Consider the following 20,290-nt stretch of genomic DNA (forward strand, 5'->3'; position numbering starts at 1 on the left):
CAGAGCTCCATGTTTCTTTAGCAGCCTTGAGAAATTGTAACATTAATAAAAAAAAATATATATATATATAAATATATAAATTTCTGGGCTGAAAAAAACACTGTCTCTAATGGCAGAGCTCTATGTCCCTCCAAATACAATCTGCAGATACTTTTCATGTTTTTGAGGCTCCAATGTTAATTAGAAAAGAGCAGAATGTCCAGTATACTTTGATTTCTGTGCCTACCCAATGTTAACCCCTTCAGCTCTCACCCCGCAGCCAACTATAGGCCAAAAAAAAGCATGAGTTTTATATTTATTTGCCCAACAGTTACCAGCAGCATCAATAAGAGGGGGGAGTTTGGGACTTTAAATGAGGCCAGTGGTCCTAGGAACCAATGACTGAAAGGAGGATTGAAGTGGGGGGGTGGGGGCGGAGAGCATGAATGCTCGCTGGGTGCAGTATGTGAGAGTATGTATTGCATCAGTTGGGAAAACTCCCCAGAACTTGTTCTAGCCTTGGGCTCTGGGACTGCAGCCAAGATTGGCGGGACCCCAGGACTTACTTGAAATCTCGGGACAGTCTCGCGGAATCAAGGACCGTCGGGAGGTATGGTACAGTGTCACCATAATGACACTGTATTGCTCTGGGGAGGGGATCAGGATTTTTCTTTTTACAGTTTGCTTGCTTAGTACAGTAATGATCACTGTACTGTCACAATAGTATCACAATAATTTTTACACTGCGAAACTGTGAATGGCATTCATTCATGCTGCATTGTGTACAAAAATTAATAGCTGCGATTGGCCACAGCGCTCACATAGTACAGGTCCCCTGTGATTGGCCCTGTACCATGTAATCACTGTGAACAGTCACAGAAATCATCACAATAGTACACAATGACTGTGAATGAAAGCCATTGTTTACAACTGACACTTGATCACTATGATTGGCCACAGTATTCACATGGTACTGGAGCCGCGCACAGCGGTTTGGTACAACGATCTGTGTTCCACTTAAGGTTGCCACCTTTTCTTCAAGCCAATCCTGAACACTTTAGCGGTGCACAGAATTTTTTTGCAGTAGTATACACTATAGGATTGTAAAAGCCCTGGGCCACCTTTGGGTGCCCCAAGGACAGTATTGATGTGGCGCGCTTAGCGAGCCGCGTGTGAACAGTGGGTGTGGCCAAATTGCATTTAATAGTGGGAGGGGCTTAAAGGGGCATGGTTAAATAAAACAAAAGCCTCTATATTTTACATAGTCTCTAGTACACAGTCCATAGTACATGCAATACCTTGCGAGTATAATATATATATATATATTTTTTTGTTTGTTTGTTTTTTAATATATATATATATTGCAGCAGCTAGTACCTAACACATTCCCATATATACAGTATGTGTGTGAATAACCATACAAAAAAGCTATATTGTGCTGCGCTATCCTACCGCAAGTGACTGTGTTCTAATTAGTTCGGCCTAGTGCAACCTATACATCATGTAAATCATTAAGCCTATTTGTGCTTCTAACACCCAAGGCACTTTCTAAATCACCTCCTGGCAACAAAAAACTGAATGAAAACACAATCCTCTCTCGTACGTGCAAATAAAAAAAAAATAAAAAAGTAAAACAAATAAAGTCCTCAGAAGTTTGCGGTCCCAATCTTAATATTGCTTGTCTTCTAAAGCTTTTCTTCATATACAGTGGGCATAGAAAATGATCACCCCCCTTTGAAATATTCACATATTGTTGCTTTGCAGCCTCAAATGAAGACAGACACCGTTTTTGTTTTATCCAGCTGTATTTACTCAGTGCAACTTATAACATCCAAGTGAAAGATATATCACGAAACATGTCAGAAAAAAAATAAAACAGAATCACTGAGTTGGAAAAAGGATCACCCCCCTTGTGTCAGTATTTTGTTGGACCACCTTTTGCTTTAATTCCAGCCTTTAGTGTGTTGTGATATTTCTCTACTAACTTTGCACACCTAGACTTTGCAATATTTGCCCACTCTTCTTTGCAGAGCGGCTCAAGTTCAGTTTCATTGGATGGTGACCGTTTGCGGACTGCAGTCTTCAAGCCATTCCACTGATTTTCAATGGGGTTTAAGTCTGGGCTCTGACTAGGCCTTGCAAGGACATTCACCTTTTTCTCCTTCAGCCACTGTGTGCTTCTATCCTGACAAGTGCTCCAGTCCCTGCTGCAGAGAAACACCCCCATAACAGGATATTACCACCCCCATAACAAGACATTACCACCCCCATAACAGGATATTACCACCTCCATAACAGGATATTACCACCTCCATAACAGGATATTACCACCTCTATAACAGGATATTACCACCCCCATAACAGGATATTACCACCCCCATAACAGGATATTACCACCCCCATAACAGGATATTACCACCTCCATAACAGGATAATACCACCTCCATAACAGGATATTACCACCCCCATAACAGGATATTACCACCCCCATAACAGGATATTACCACCCCCATAACAGGATATTACCACCTCCATAACAGGATAATACCACCTCCATAACAGGATATTACCACCCCCATAACAGGATATTACCACCCCCATAACAGGATATTACCACCCCCATAACAGGATATTACCACCCCCATAACAGGATATTACCACCCCCATAACAGGATATTACCACCTCCATAACAGGATAATACCACCTCCATAACAGGATATTACCACCCCCATAACAGGATATTACCACCCCCATAACAGGCTATTACCACCTCCATAACAGGATATTACCACCTCAATAACAGGATAATACCACCTCCATAACAGGATATTACCACCCCCATAACAGGATATTACCACCCCCATAACAGGATATTACCACCCCCATAACAGGATATTACCACCCCCATAACAGGATATTACTACCTCCATAACAGGCTATTACCACCTCCTATAACAGGATATTACCACCCCCATGCTTTAGACCCCTTTCACACTGGGGCTGCAGCCACGTTAGCGCTAAAGCCCTACTCGTTTTAGCGGTGCTTTACCGCTGTTTAAGCTCGGGCACTAGCGGGGCGCTTTTAACCCCAAAGAAGGGGGTTAAAAATCACCATGTAAAAAATACATGAGGGGGGATATGATAACCATGTATAAACATATAAGGGGGGATATGATCACCATGTATAAACATAGTGTCCCCTCACTAGGGTTGCCACCTCATCATTTTAAACCCGAACACATAATAATTACACAGGTTCTGTGGCTGATTAAGGTGGTAATTAAACTCACTTGGTGCCTTATCTGCATTTAATTAGCCTCTATCCCTCACCCTCCTGTCAGGCCCTGTTCCAAGCCACATGCTTGTCTGAATGTTGTGTCTGGGTTTCAGGTGGACTGAAACCCGTACACATGATTTAAAACCTGATCTGTCAGGGTTAGGGTTGCCACATCATCCCTTTAATCCAGGACACACATTAATTACACGTAGAGTTGCCACCTCATCCCTTTAAACCCACACACATCTGAATTACACAGGTTCTGGGGCTATTTTAATTCAGATAAGGCACCGAGTGAGTTTATTTACCACCTTAATCAGCCACAGAACCTGTGTAATCATTATGCGCGCGGTTTTAAAGGGATGAGGTGGCAACCCTAATTACACGGGTTCTGTGGCTGATTAAGGTGGTAAATAAACTCACTTGGTGCCTTATCTGCATTAAATCAGCCTCAGAACCTGTGTAATTCATGTGTGTCCTGGATTAAAGGGATGATGTGGCAACCCTAGTCCGGGTGAATTCCGGACCGGGGGCAACCCTATTTCATGCCTCCCAACATTTTGAGATGGGAATGAGGGACACCTACTAGCAAACATACGTAGGCAGAGGACATGCCCCCTGTCACACCCCTAAAAGGGCCATACCCAAAAAAAAAAAAAAAAAAGGTTAATTAAATCTACAAGTGCTTTTTTTTACCACTAATATTCCTTTATATTGGCTTTTAAAATGGACAAATGCAGCAATTTAGAATTTGGATGGAAGGTTTAGCACTGGGAAACACTTTGTGAAAGATAAAAAGTGCATTTTATATACAACTAAATCAGACCAAAATGAGGGACAAATGAGGGGGAAAGAGGGACATTGCTCTAAATCAGGGACAGTCCCTCGAAATCAGGGACAGTTGGGAGGTATGCTATTTACACAAATCATATGTAGGTAATCGCTGAGCGGTGCTTTTTGTGGTTAACTTGGTAATATTCATGTATTTTTATTTTATGAGTTACCACTGCTTATTATATAATATATATATACATATACACCGTACAGGTGTATGTTTGTGATTATTCCCTTTATTTTCCTCGCCATACGGTTCTATGGGGATGTTTTGGTCTTCCCAAAAATGGCCCCCGCTAGCTACAGCATTGAGCACAGGACGGTTTGTTCTCTATTGTTCGGAATGGATTCTCCATGAAAAGCCTATGCCGATTGTCCTACGGAAAATGGCCGTCGTTCCGAGGACTTAGGACGAAACGGAAGCTGTTTTCCAGGTGTGTTTTGAGAGGAAGCGCAGGTGATGCTATGAGGGGTTGGCACTGTGTGGAAGAACGGATGAGGTGAGAGGATGGAGGATGGAGGGGTTGTGAGGGTTATAGGAGAGATGAAATATGGATGGAGGAGATACACAGAGGATGTATACAGACATCATGGAGGAGGGAGTACACAGGCCTGAGATCAGAGATTGGGGAGATACAGCACAATTTTGGGGGTTTATATACCCACCATTATTATTATTTTTATTTATATATATATATATTATATTTTTATTCATTTTTTTTAGCAGAAGTAGCAGAGTGGTTTTGATGAATGATTCATGCCAGCAGCCGCACTGAACGCAAAATTTTTGGTGTACGCTGGGAGGATGCAGTGCCGAACCCTGGTGTTTACTATTTTTGTGTATTTTTTATTGAATTTTTTTTTTTTTTACATTTTTTTTTTTTAAACTTTATTGAAATTACAGTAAAAGTTCAATGCACATAGCGGTGTTGGGATGCCGTGGTTTCTACGCACGTTACGTGTTTTTTTTTTTTTCAGCGCAATGCATAGGAAACGAGTCAGGTGTGCCTTGTTTTTTTTTTTTTGTGTTTTGGTACAATGGACCTCAATGCAAATGGTGTCAACGGGACCTCAAGGAGGATCCCGCCCATTGCCGCTTTTTTAAAAAAAAAAAAAAATTTTTAATTGTGTTTTGTTTACTAACCACTTCAGCCCCGGAAGGATTTACCCCCTTCCTGACCTGAGCACTTTTTGCGATTCGGCACTGCGTCGCTTTAACGGACAATTGCGCGGTCTTGCGACGTTGCACACAAACAAAATTGACATCCCCCCCCCCCTTCAATTAGAAGCTTTCTTTTGGTGGTATTTGATCACCTCTGCATTTATTTTATTTTTTTTTACGCTATAAATAAAAAAAGAGTGACAATTTTGAAAAAAAAACAAAAAAAAAACAATATTTTTTACTTTTTACTATAATATATAACAAACATATATATATATATATATATATATATATATATATATATATATATATATATATATATATATATATATATATATATATATATATATATATATATATATTTTAAATAAAAACATTTTTTCCCCTCAGTTTAGGCCAATATGTGTTCTACATATTTTATTTGCAATAAGCGTATATTGATCAGTTTGCGCAAAAGTTATAGCGTCTACAAAATAGGGGATAGTTTTATGGCATTTTTATTATTAATTATTTTTTAATGAGTAATGGCAGCGATCTGCGTTTTTTTTTTTTTTTTTTTCGGGACTGCGACATTATGTCGGACACTTTTGACACTATTTTGGGACCACTGTCATTTATACATGGATCAGTGCTATAAAAATGCACTGATTACCGTGTAAATGACACTGGCAGGGAAGGGATTAAACACTAGGGCGGCAATAAAGGGGTTAAGTGTGTCCTAGGGAGTGATTCTAACTATGGGGGGGGGTGGGCTACAGGTCACATGACAGCGATCACTGCTCCCGATGACAGGGAGTAGTGATCTCTGTCATGTCACTAGGCAGAACGGGGAAATGCCTTGTTTACAAAAGTATCTCCCCCGTTCTTCCGCTCCGTGACACGATCGCGGGCCCCCGGCAGACTTCAAGTCCGCGGGACCCACGGTCACGGAGCACGCGGCGGGGCGCACGACAAGGCCGCTTCCTAAAGGGGACTTACCTGTACGCCCATTTGCCCAGCCGTGCCATTCTGCCGACGTATATCGTCGTGCGCTGGTCGGCGTGTGGTTAACTACTTCAATACAGGGCACTTGCACCCCCCCTCCCCCTCCTGCCCAGGCCATTTTTCAGCGCTGTTACACTTTGAATGACAATTCAAAGTGCTACTCTGTAACCAAGTGAAATGTTTATCATTTTCTTCACACAAATAGAGCTTGGTATTTAATCACTTCTGGCTTTTTTATTTTTTCCTAAAAAAAATAAAAATAAAACTGAAAATTTTGAAAAGAAAAAAGTTTTTTCTTAGTTTCTGTCAGTAAATTTTGTAAACAAGTTATTTTTCTCCTTCACTGATGGGCGCTGATGAGGTGGGGTGACATTGGTGGGCACAGATGGGTGGCATTGATAGCCAGCACTGGTGGGCACTCACTGCTGGCACTGTGGGCGCTTTATTGTAATCCGGGCACTGATTATCATTGCCCTGATTACATGCCTAGATGTCCTCTGTGAGGAGATGACCCCCCCCCCCCCCCCCCCCCCAGATCGCTTTTATAAGTAGCAGTAGGGGATGTCCCCCCGCCGCTCGCTGGCGTCTCTTGGCATTACCGCTTTTACCGGCGTGCCCGAGAAGCGATCACATGGTGCAGTCTGCTGGTCAGAGGCGAAAAGAGACCAGATCGTCTTTAATTGCCTCTGTGTCTTTGGAGGATCTGAGTGATGTCATGACGTCACTTCCGAAAGTAAACCATTTTTTTTTTTTTACGCAAAAGATCGACTGTTTTTTTATTTTATGCTCCATGCACGCTAGCATATTTTTAGAGAAAAAAAAACACTGAATGAAAAATGTTGGTAACAGCATTTTTGTGCCGGTGTTCTATCAGATTACCGCTACTCGTCAGATTGCATAACGGAAGTGACGTTCCAACCCAAAAAAAAAAAATTGCTTACTGAGCAATGCGTTCCACGGCGCTATGCGTTCCAAACACTTCATGATCTGACATGTAGTGTTTAATCTGATAGAACAGCGGCAGCAGACATCTTGCTACACCCAGCTATGCATTGAATTTCAGAGTAATTTTAGCAATAAAGTGAGCGTATATAAATTAAATACAGTGGAACCTTTGGATTGCGGTTAACGAGCGTTCCAAAAATGGAACTTCCACTTTAAGTGAAGGTGACCCCCTGACATGCCAAATTTGCATGTCATTTTTTTTGGGGGGGGGGGGGGTCACGGATACCCTCCTTCTTCTTTTTTTTCTTTTTTTTTTTTTTTTAGAGGGATCCAGCTCCCACTTTCTCCCGGGGCACCGCAGGACAGGAAACAAGTTCACCTCTCCCCCCTCCCTCTCAGCAATCATCTGGGACACGTCACAGATCCCAGATGATTTCCCAGCCAGTTATAGTGCGCATGCCCGGCTGTGAAGCCACAGCCAGGCGCCCACAGTGTCAATGCCGGCGCCGCAGAGAGGAGGGGGAGAGAAGCGGGGCTTCGTTCGCTCTCATTGCTGGACCGCAAGACAAGTAAGTGTCCGATTTTAATAAAAGTCAGCAGCTGCACTTTTTGTAGCTGCTGACTTTTATATGGGTGGAACGCCGCTTTAAAGGTTTAGCGCTGAGCAGTGCTGGGTGTACCAACATGGCCTCTGCCGCCTTCCTACTGCTGGCGTCCAGCTTCCAACTTCTTTCAAATTTCAATATCCAAACGGCATCACAGATGTCAATATACTATACAGTGGAACCTTGGATTACGAGCATAATCCGTTCCATGAGAATGCTTGTAATCCAAAGCACTCGCTTTGTTATGCCGACTAAATTGATACCCAACATGCCACGCTTCAAAATTGCGCCCGCTCGTGCAATGGTGACATACTTTTACCCTTAAAAATGTTTAAAAAATTCTACAGGTTACCAGTTTTGAGTTAGAGGAGGTCCAGGGCTAGAATTATTGCTCTCGCTCTAACGATCGCGGCGATACCTCGCATGTGTGGTTTGAACACCGTTTTTGTATGCAGGCGCTGCTCGCGTATGCGTTCGCTTCTGCACGCGAGCTCGGCGGGACGGGGGGTGCGTTTAAAAATTTTTTTTTTTTTCTTGTGTATTTTACCTTTTTTATTTTTACACTGTTCTTTTAAAAAAAAAAAAAAGTGTCACTTTTATTCCTATTACAAGGAATGTAAACATCCCTTGTAATAGAAAAAAAGCATGACAGGACCTCTTAAATATGAGATCTGGGGTCAAAAAGACCTCAGATCTCATATTTACACTAAAATGCAATATAAAAAAATGCCATCTTCCCCCTCACTCAGCTCCTTATCACACATGGGAACTGACGCGATCGCCTCCGCCGGCAGTAAGCGGCGGAGGGCACCGGAGCGCGGCGGGAGGGGGGGGCCCTTCTCCCGCCGCCGATAAAAGTGATCTCGCGGAGAATCTGCCACTGAAGAAGAGGATACCGTAGCTAGCTGCTGCCATAACAATATTCCTCAAACAGCCGACGTATAACGACGGCGGGCGGGGTCTGTAAGTGTTTAACCTCTTCAGATCCAAATGACTGCAACAGCGCGGATCTACATTGCCGGGACGACGACTATTGACGTTGTCCCGTGCACGAGCGGCCTGCGCACCCCCTGCAGGGCGCGCGCGGTGATCAGCGAGTCTGAGACTCGCCTGATCACAGATCAGAGCAATCGGTCGGTCCCGACCCCCTTACCACATGATCAGCTGTCAGCTAATGACAGCTGATCATGTGATGTAAACAGAGCCGGTAATCGGCTATTTTTCCTCCTGACAGCGTGAGGAGGAAAAAAAAACCCCGATCACCAGCTGCTGTGATCGGGACATCAGTCCCGATCACGGCGATCATCTGCCCCCACAGCAATAGGCAGCAGTGCCGCCTACCAGTGCCCACCAGCGCCACCCATCAGCGCCCACAGTGCCACCCATCAGCGCCCACAGTGCCACCCATCAGCGCCCACATCAGTGCAACAACAGTGCTGCACATCAGTGTCACCTACCAGTGCCCATTACTGCCCATCAGTGCCGCGCATCACTGCCCATCAGTGCCCATCATCAGTGGTACCCATCAGTGTCACCCATCCGTGCCCATCAGTACCGCCTTATCTGTCCCCATCAGTGCTGCCTTAACTGTGCCTATCAGTGCAGCCTATCAGTGCCCACCACTGCCGCCTCATCAGCGCATATCAATGAAGGAGAAAAATTACCTGTTTGCAAAATTTTATAACAAACTAATAAACATGATTTTTATTTTTTTTTTCAAAATTTCCATCTTTTTTTGTTTGTTTAGCAAAAAATTAAAATCCCAGCTGTGATTAAATACCACCAAAAGAAATCTCTTTTTGTGGGAAAAAAATGATAAAAATTTCATTTGGGTACAGTGTTGTATGACCGCGCAATTGTCATTCAAAGTGCGACAACGCTGAAAGCTGAAAATTGGTCTGGGCAGGAGGGGGGTTTAAGTGCCCAGTAAGCAAGTGGTTAAAGAATTGTAATAAAAACAAAACTCCTCCCCTCCTGCACATACGTGCAAATGTAAACACGTGCGTAGGTCCAGCATGTGTATGTAAACAGCAATTGTGCCATGTGAATGACGTATCGCAGTGAATTCTTGCAGTGGGAGCCGTAATTCATGGTTCACTCTAAACTGGTTACCAGTAAAACTTTTGATAGAGTTACCTATGAAAAATTTTAGGTGCCATCGTTTTTCACCATTTCAATTTGAGTCTTTAATAATTTAACAAAAATTACATTTTGCTTCTGTGCACTAAAATAAATTTTATTTGTATTTTGTTCTGAAAATATGCGTTTGATAAACAGCTGTACGAATATCATAAAATTTTTTTTTTTAAATCGCACATGCCCCTAGGGCAGTGATGGCGAACCTTGGCACACCAGATGTTTTGGAACTACATTTCCCATGATGCTCAACTACACTGGGCATGAGCATCATGGGAAATTTAGTTCCAAAACATCTGGTGTGCCAAGGTTCGCCATCACTGCCCTCTGTTTCAGAAAATGTAATGTTTGGGTTTCTAAGTCATTTTCTGTTCCCAAAAAAAAAAAAATGCAGATTTTGACATGCAGGTGGGAAAAAACAAACAAACAAAAAACGGCCCTTGACACGAAGTTCACTATTGCATAGGAATATTTTTTTTTTTCTCTAGTCCTCTGTCCAGGGCAGCACTAGAGAGAGAGGCTCCACCTACGAAGGCAGGAAACACAAAATTTAGATCCATAAAGGCTTAATGGGAGCTCTCCTTCCCCTGAGCATAGGCAGGACTGCCTAAGGAGGTCTGCAGGTACCTGTAAGCAGGGATGGCAGGCTTCTTAAGTCCCCCGGTCAGGCTGCGGGCAGCTGTCACCGGCGTCCTCCTCCATGGATCGCCCGGGGAGGGCTGGCACTTCCCGCACAAGGTTTGCAGCGGGTCTACTGGCCGGATACTGTGGTATCCCCGCGTGAGTCCAGCGTGGGGCGGGCGTAGGCCACGAGTTCCGGCCTGTGGAATGCAGGAGGAGGGCAGGGACTTCCGGGCACGTCACTTCCAGTTCCGGGGAGCGTGGACGCCGGATCCATGGCGGTTTATTTAAAAAACACCAGCCACGGCAAGCGGACGGTCCTGATCCACCAACGGCAGCAGCTCGATGCTCCAGGAGGACAGCATGGACTTAGCAGAACCAAGTGGCAGTGGTGCCGACCCAGCTCAGGTAGGTGGACAGTGGGGTGCTTTTGGCCTACAGGGTTGGGGGAGGGTGGATTCACCCATCTCTCCCCCCCCCCCCCCCTTAGTGAGACGGGATCCAGGCTAAAGAGTCATTTGAATCCCGTCAGCGGCCGGTGGAGGTGCACATAGGTGTTGGTGAAGGTACACCCACTGCTTGGCAAAGGTATCTGACAGCAGTTTGTCCTTGTATTTTCATTTTTTTTTTGCCTCCCTTCTCTTCTCTCCTTCTCTTGTCTCAGGCTCAGCCCAAAGAACCAAAAGTCAGGGGGGAAGAAGAGGTGTCCGTCATGTGCGAACAAATTCAAAGAAGGGTGGAACAAGCCCCTTTGTAAACCCTGTATTGATAAATTGGTTTACATGGAGGCAACAGAGGCATGCAAAGAATTGATCTGGCGTTAAGAAGGAAATGAAGGCTATAAAGTCAATGCTGTCGAACCTTGAAACCCCAAAACAACCAGCTGTAGTCCCACATCCTTTGGATGAGCTAAGTGAGACAGCATCATCCAAAGGTACTCTGAGCCAAGGGACAAGGTCACCCAGATACAGGCTCTCGCTCGAGGAGGTGGATCCCTTATTGGGGGTGATTTACGAGACGCTAGATATTAAAGAAGGGCAGGCCTCTTTGTCCCTACAAAACCAGATGTATCGGACCCTGAAAGAAGACCAAAACAGGGTATTTCTGGTACACAGTACACTGGCCGACTCTATCAAAAAAGAGTGGGTGGAACGGGAGAAATAAATATTTTTTCCTAAAAGCCTGAAGAGGAGATTACCCTTCAGTGAGGATTCCACTTGTATATGGAACAAAGTGCCCAAAGTGGACGCAGCTTTTTACGGTACGCCAAATCAATGGACCTCGCCTTTGAGGACATGGGCGTTCTTAGGGAACCCATGGACAAGAGGATGGAAGTACTGCTGAAAAGGTCATGGGAAGTAGCCATGACAAATTTAAAACCAGCAATGGCTACAACAATAGTAGCTTGTAATTTGTAGGTCTGGCTGGACCAGTTACAGGGCCATTTGGAAAGTGGGACCTCCAGGAAGGAAATTCTAGATTCCTTACCCATGCTGCACAAGACAGCAGGTTATATGGCAGACACATCTTCAGATTCGGTCAAGCTATAGGCAAAAAACGATGCCCTAGTAAATTCCTCTCGCAGGGCTTTATGGTTAAAATCCTGGTCGGGGGAGCCTCAAAAGTTAGGCTGTGTGGCATCCCATTTGAAGGAGACCTCTTGTTTGGACAAGATCTAGAGAAAGTTCTAGACCGTACTGCCGACAAGAAAATGGCTTTTCTTATTAAAATTAAGAAGGCCCCCGGGAAACGCTTTTTTCGCCCCCAAAGACAAGAGGCGTCACAGGGAAAGATCCCTAAAGGGTCAACCTCTAAAACAGTTGGGGAGGGGGAAGCAGAAAGGTATCCTGTTTTCCTCTCCTAAGAAAACAACCAAATCCCAATGACTTAGTCACCGTGGAGATTGGGACAGTTCCTCCCACAGTGGGAAAAGACTACCCCAAATGCATTTATACTGAGGATAATCAGGGAGGGCTACTGAATCCAGTTCAAGGGCACTTCGCCGCCGAGGATGTTCGCAACCACGCCTCCCAGGGATCCTCAGAAGACGACAGTCTTGTCACAAATTGGCGACTTGATAGACCAGCGGGTTCTTATTCCAGTGCCACAGCAAGAAATAAACCACAGTTTCTACGTTTTTTGTGGTAAGGAACCCGTTGTGCAAATTCCGCTTAATATTGAACTTGCAGTCACTGAACAAATGGGTGATCTGCAAGGAATTTCAGATGGAAACCATCTTTACGGTGGTCAATTCTTCCCTCGTATTGCTTCATGGCCTCCCCCGATTTGAGGGACGCCTATTAACGCGTCCCTCTCACAAAGAATCTCAAAAGTTTTTGAGGGTGGTGATCAATTGGGGAAAGCATTTCCAATTTAGGGCCCTGCCATTCGGCCTGTTCTCATCCCCCAGGATTTTTACGAAAATCCTGGCAGAGGCACTGGGCCCTCTGAGACTAAGGGGAATCTCAGTCATCTCATACTTGGACGACCTTTTATTTTTTTCACCCTCCGCGCTCCAGTTACAAGGAGATCTGCAAGTGACCATTTCCTTTTGGATGATCTGGGGTGGTTGATAAGCAGGCCTTGCAATACCTAGGGTTCTTGGTGAATTTGACGATGCAGAAGATTTATCTCACAGAGGAGAAAGTGAAAAAAGTAAAGGCAACAGCAGCCTTTTTTCAAAAGAATCTGGTAGTGTCCATCCGTTCGTCCATGTCGGGTCTAGGCCTTCTGGCAGCAACAATCCCAGCAGTTCCATGGGCAAGGGCCCATTTCAGGTGTCTCCAGGCCAGTATCCTGAGCAGCTGGGATGGGGTGTAGGAATCGCTGGGCGCGACCTTCTGCCTATCTCCAAAGACCAAGAGGTCTCTGTGGTGGTGGAGGAACGAAGAGAACCTTGTGCAGGGTCTACGATGGTCTCTTCCGGTGTCTGCCTGTACGCCAGTGGCTGGGTGTCCCACTGGGGGAGAAGACGCAGTCCCAAAGATCAGCCAACTGGAGAGAGTTACAAGCAATCTGGCAGGTGCTAAGAGCATTCGCCAAAGAGCTGAAAAGTCAACACCTACAAGTCCTCAGACAGTGTGGTAGCAGTCTCTTATGTAAACAAACAAGGGGGAACACGGTGTCCATCCTTAATCAGACTGGCGAGCGCCATCTTTTCTTGGGCCGAGAAGAACCTGGGGTCGATATCCACGTTCAATCTAAAGCGAGCGGACCATCATCTGGCAGGCTTTCTGAGTCGACACCAAGTGTATGAGTCAGAATGGGCGCTGAACTCGGAAGTCTTCCAACTAGTGGCAAAGAAGTGGGGCCTCCCAGAAGTGGACTTGTTTGCTAACAAATCAAATGCCAAGGTTCCAGTGTACTTCTCATTGGAAAGAGAAGTAGGGGCCAAGGGGATAGACTTCTTGGCCCAGAAGTGGGCGTTTCGCCTATGATCCGCCTTCCCCTCGTTCAAACTAATTCCCCTGGTCCTCAGGAAGTTTGTTCAAGAGCGCACCACAATGACCCCCTTTTGGCAGAAGAGGCCTTGGTTTTCCACACTGCTGTGCCAGGCAGGAGAGCCTCCCCTCATGCTGCCCGGGAGAATCGATCTGCTGTCCCAGGGCCCAGTCCTTTTGCCAAAATTACAGAGTCTGAAATTGTTGGCTTGGTGTCTGAGGAAAGCCTCGAGGTCTAAGGGGCTCCCGGAAAGGGTGGTAAATACAATTCTTTCCAGTAGAAAGAAAGTAACGCAAGCAATTCATGTTAAATTTTGGAAAGTTTTCTGTTCATGGCTAGACACCAAGGTGTCTGCAAATATTTCAGCCGCCTTGGAGTTTTTACTGGCCATTAGTACATTGAAAGTTCAGGTATCGGCCTTGTCTGTGTGGTGTGTTGTGTTTTTTTTTTTTTTTTTGGAGCAACCCCTGGCGTTGGACCCGCTAGTTAGCAGATTCTTTGAGGGGTTAGCCAGGATTGGGCTCGTTCCTTTCAAAATTCTGTCAAAATGGGACTTGTCGACAGTATTGCAGGGTTGGATAAAATGGTCGCAAAAGGAAGAGCTGTCCTTTAAACTGGATCACGCTTAAAACTGTCTTTTTAATGGCCATCTCCACAGCCAGGCACATTAGCTAGCTGCAGGGGCTTTCCATTAAGGAACCTTTCCTGTAAATTTTTGAAGACAGTCTGGTATTGCGTACAGACCTGGTTCTTGCCTAAAGTGGTAGCAAAATTCCACAGGACTCAGGAAATCGTTTTTCCTTCTTTCTGTGGGTCCTCAACCAATCCCAAAAGAAACAGAATTTCACCAAATGGACGTGAGAGCCTGCCTGTGTCTTACGGTATCTGGAATTGACGGAAGGCATTAGAGAATCCAATGCTCTATTTATTTTGCATTCGGGGAAAAAAATTGGGGTTCCAAGCTTCAAAAGGCACAATCGCAAGGTGGATTAAACAAGCTATTGTGGAAGCTTACAAGATTTTAAAAAAGGAAGGTCCTTTTTCTCCCATGGCTCACTCCACACGGGCTCTATCAGCTTCTTGAGCGGAGCAAGCTGGAGCGACACAAGAGCAAATTTGCAGCGCCGCAACATGGTCAAGCTGCTCGACTTTCATGAAGCATTATAGATTGGACCTTTTTATCTTAGCGCAAGACCAAGCGTTTGGGAGACAATTCCTCCAAGCGGTATTTGCCCCCCCCCCCCAATCTGGTAAGTTTTTGTTGAGCCTCTCTAGTGCTGTCCTGGACAGACGACTAGAGAAAACCAGAGTTAGACTTACCGGTAACTCTGTTTCTGGGAGTCGTCCAGGACAGCAGGGATTCCCTCCCTATATGCTGCTATTACTTTGGACAAGTGTTTTTGTTTCAGAAGCCGTTCTGGGGAAATTCTCGGATTAAGACTGGGGAAGAGGGACGGGAGCCGTCCTTTTATGGATTTAAATTTTGTGTTTCCTGCCTCCAGAGGTGGAGCCTATCTCTAGTGCTGTCCTGGATGACTCCCACAAACAGTTACGGGAAGTCTAACTGTGTTTTTTTTTTTTTAAACACTATTGACCCTAAAAGTCTACAGATTTCATGTAACTAGCTTAATTTAAAAAAAATTGCAGTACCTTGATGTATCTGTTGGCATAAGATTGTTCCTGTACTAATATTTTCATATTTTTTTTTTTTTTGTAGGCTATGAGGGAGTCCACATATCAGAATGATGATTCTCTTCTCTTGTAGCTAGAGTATTTTGCAAAAAATGTTCACAATTATTTAAATCCCCATCTGGAAGCAACATTACAACTGTTTGAAGGTAGTAATGTACTGTATATCTAATATATAGTAATATGCCTTTTTTTTTTTTTTAAATTGAGTAAATAAGTGCATTATTTAATGCTTTTTTTTATGTAGCTTTGTGCTCACAAAGGATAAGCAACGTGTGAAGACAGCAAGTGCGTGACGCTCTGACAGCTACCGCCATGTTTATGATGTAGAATGGATATAAGAAGTCTGCACACCCCTGTTAAAATGTCTGTTTTTTGTGAAAAAAATGAGAGAAAGATAAATCATTTCAGATCTTTTTGTCCACCTTTTTAATGTGACCTATAAACTGTACAACTCATTTGAAAAACAAACTGAAATCTTTTAGGGGGGCGGGGGGAGTAAAAATACAAAAACTAATGTGGTTGCATAAGTGCACACTGTCTTATAACTGGGGATGTAGCTCTGTTCAGAATTAAACGATCACATTCAAACTCATGTTCAGTAGGAGTCAGAACGCACCTGCCATCATTTTAAAGTGCCTCTGATTAACCCCATATAAAGTTCATCTGTTCCAGTAGGTCTTTCCAGACATTTTCTTAGTCACATCCTACAGCAAAAGCCATGGTTTGCGGAGAGCTTTCGAAGCGTCAGAGGGATCGCATTGTTAAAAGGCATCAGTCAGGAGAGGGGTACAAAAGAATTTCCAAGGCATTAGATATACCATGGAACACAGTGAAGACAGTCATCATCAAGTGGAGAAAATATGGCACAACAGTGACATTACCAAAAACTGGACGTCCCTGCAAAATTGATGAAAAAATAAGAAAACTGGTCAAGGGGGCTGCCAAGAGGCCTACAGCAAAAGCCATGGTCCGTAGAGAGCTTCCAGAGGATCAGAGGGATCTCATTGTTAAAAGGCATCAGTCAGGAGAAGGGTACAAAAGAATTTCAAAGGCATTGGATATACCATGGAACACAGTGAAGGCAGTCGTCATCAAGTGGAGAAAATATGGCACAACAGTGACATTACCAAGAACTGGACGTCCCTCCAAGATTGATGAAAAGATGAGAAGAAAACTAGTCTGGGAGGTTGCCAAGAGGCCTAGAGCAACATTAAAGGAGCTGCAGGAATATCTGGCAAGTACTGGCTGTGTGGTACACGTGAGAACAATTGCCCGTATTCTTCATATGTCTGGGCTAGGGCGTAGAGAGGCAAGACAAAAGCCTTTGAATACGAAGAAAAACATCCAAGCCCAGCTAAACTTAGAAGACAACGTTCATCCATCAGGAGCACCAGAGCCACCAATATCAACCTGATGAGACCACGAGTTTCCGAAATCAGTGGAAAACGTTCTTCCTTTCTATGCTGTGTACATAACCTGTGTGACCAGGGTACAATAATTTTAGGATTGGTACCTCACTGAAAGGATTGTACGATATCAATTGGAGAGTGACTCAACATCATATCAAGCTTTTACTGTAGATGCTCACAGGTATAAACATTTTTAAAATAAAATAATAAAAAAAGTTTATTCATTTATAATTGTTTTATAGATCAATATGTCTGTATTTCTGTTAAATAATAAATAACTTTATTTGAAATCCATTGTAAATTCCTTTGTTCCATTATTATACTACCTGCTGGCTGGAGACTGTCAGATTAACAACTTCAATACCGGGCACTTTTACCCCTTCCTGCCACAGGCCAATTTTTATCCCTGTCGCACTTTTGCACGGTTATGCAATGCTATATTCAAATTAAATTTTTATAAAATTTTTTTTTTTTTAAAGACCAGAGCTTTCTTTTGGTGGCAATTTATCCACCACTGGGTTTTTTAATTTTTGCTAAAAAAAAAGACCGAAAATTTAAAAATGTTGTAAAAAAAGTAATTTTACTCCTTCACTGATGCGCGCTGATGAAGCTGCATTGACGGACAAGAATAGGCTGCACTGATGAGGAGGCACTAATATGCAACATTGATGGGCGGCGTTCTGACGCTTAGTGCAGATCGACGGATAATGCCTCAGATGATCTGCGCAGTAGATCAGATCAGCTGGAGTGACGTCAACACTGCGCACTGAGGCATTATCTGACGATCAGCAAAGCGCGGAGGCAGAATCTGATTGTCATATTCTGCCTCGCTCTCTCTGCCATACACCAAATGATGTGTCTCACTACAGCTCCATGTGGATGAATTAGGAACTCTTTGTGGCAATCCATCCAATGATGCACCCCACAATGTTTTTTTTTTAACAAAAACAGTGGTGCTTTATTGTTGTAATACATAATCAGAGTTACAGAATACCATTCAACAGAGTACAATACATTACATACGTAGATTACATATTTGAGGATAGGGAAAATGATATGCAAAACCCGCAAGCAATACCTAAGGTTAATGGTACCATTCTCAACAAGTACCGTCCACCCTCCACCCTCCAAAACCCTCCCCCATTGGGGCAAATGATCGTAGCGAACTGAATGTTTCTCTACGAGGCCATCCACGGAGCCCAAACTTTTTCAAATTTCCACGGACAGCCACGGTTTATATATGTCATTTTATACATGGGGATTACTGCCTCAATCTGTGTCTCCCAGGCTGAAAAGGATGGAGGGGAAGAATCTATCTATTTCATAAGTATTTCTTTTTTGGCATAGAAAAGAAGGAAGGAAATCAGTAATTTAAGATGATATGGCCTCTGCTCATCATCATGTATCCCCAGCAACGCCATGGCCGGCAAGAGCGGGATAGAGGTCTGCAATCTGGAGTTGATTTCACCTACGATCTTAGTCCAAAATAGTGCAACAACTGGGCACTCCCAGAACATATGTAAAAAATGTGCCTATATGGACTTTGCATTTAGGACACATGGGGTCTCTCTCAGGAAATATGCGATGGAGTCTCTGCGGGGTATAGTAGACCCTGTGTATAAATTTAACTTGAATCAGTTTATCCTTGGATGCTATCACTAATTTCGGGCCATACTCTAGACAGTCCTCCCATCCCTCCTTATCCAGCGACAGGATATCAGCCCGCCATCTTTCCCATAATTCATTAATCTTAGGGGAATCTCTTCCCAGCAACGCATTATATAGAGAGGATAGGGGTTTAGTCAAGTCTCCAGGAGATAGGAGATCTTCGATGGGGTCCGTCTGTAACAGGGGAGTTTGCAGGAATTGAGCCCTGGCCGCATGTCTCAGCTGTAGGTACCGGAACCCCATCCAACGGGGCAGTCCGAATTTAGCCGTAAGCTCATGTAAGGAGAGCAGTTGTCCCCCAGACATTACGTGTTCCAACATGGTTACACCATATGTTTAAGTCGTGGGTTCCCCCATAGGGGATGAGCTGGAGACAATTGGCCAGGTCCCAAGTATCTGCGCCTAGCTGCCTCCCATACTCTCCAAGTTGCTCTAGTAGGCCCAGGGACCTCACTATATGCCCTGGGTCCTCTATAGGGAAAATTCCGAAGGTCCGTCAGGGAACCCAGAATATTCGCCTCGAGACAGGTTGCCACATTGGATCTAGAGCCCTGGAACCACCAGTGCACCGTCACCAACATGGCCGCCCAAAAATATATCTGGAAATTTGGGAGGGCAAGTCCACCCAAATCTGCAGGTAAACATAACGTAGTACGTGCCAACCTAGGGTTTCTCCCCGACCAAATAAAGGAACCCACTATACGGTCAATCTCCCGAAAAAACGAGGCAGGGACCCAGACCGGGCAATTCCTAAACAGATAGTTAAATTTGGGCAGTATCATCATTTTAAGGAGACTAATGCGACCCAGAAGATTCAGAGGAAGATTCTCCCAGGCAGCACATTTCGAACGTAGGGTGTTCAGGACAGGGGCCAGGTTTTTTACAATAAAATCAGAGAGATTCCTAGTGATCACAACTCCAAGATATTTAAATTCCCTAACCCTTTGTAGTGGGGAGGAGAGGGGTCCAGAGTTAACTCCATCATCTATAAAAAATAGGACTGATTTGGTCCAATTTATTTTAACTCCCGAGAGTCCACCAAAACTGTCAAAAATACGCAAGGCAGCTTGAAGAGAGGGCCCAGCATAATTTAGGTACAATAATGCGTCGTCAGCATAGAGGGAGAGGCGCTCTTCCATCATACCCACCCGTAGGCCCAGAACGTCCGGTGCACTTCTAATGGCAATTACACCCCACAATGTAGGTGACAGCAAGGAAGGAGGCTGTAGACAAAAATGGCTGGGGTTACAGACAATGCTTGTTCTATGTGCGACCATTTGCAGTTGTATGTGGACAAGGGAAAAGTTACTGTTGGTGTTGGAGGGGTTCATGTTCTCCCCATCCCCCACCCCCTCCCTCTCTGTTTCTGGCTCTACCTTCCTCCAACCCAGGGGGGCAAAGGTGCAAGGGGCCACATCGCCAGTCTAGGATCACTCTGCTGGTGTTCTATCGATTTTTACTTAATTGGATAATGCCTCCCGACGATCTGCATATGCACAGTGTTGACATCACGCCAGCTGTTTGACAGATCAGCTG

At 44.4% G+C, this 20,290-nt stretch overlaps 1 long non-coding RNA gene across 1 annotated transcript; it reads left to right on the plus strand.

Moving 5' to 3' along the window:
- The first annotated feature begins 4,446 nt into the window (after positions 1-4,446).
- LOC141139057 (uncharacterized) lies at positions 4,447-17,376 on the plus strand. The gene is made up of 3 exons (XR_012243709.1): positions 4,447-4,591; positions 15,703-15,823; positions 15,922-17,376. It is a non-coding gene; the product is annotated as an uncharacterized lncRNA (long non-coding RNA).
- Positions 17,377-20,290: the final 2,914 nt, after the last annotated feature.

The sequence above is a fragment of the Aquarana catesbeiana genome, linkage group LG04, assembly GCF_042186555.1.
Source record: "Aquarana catesbeiana isolate 2022-GZ linkage group LG04, ASM4218655v1, whole genome shotgun sequence".
In the NCBI taxonomy this organism is placed as follows: domain Eukaryota; kingdom Metazoa; phylum Chordata; class Amphibia; order Anura; family Ranidae; genus Aquarana; species Aquarana catesbeiana.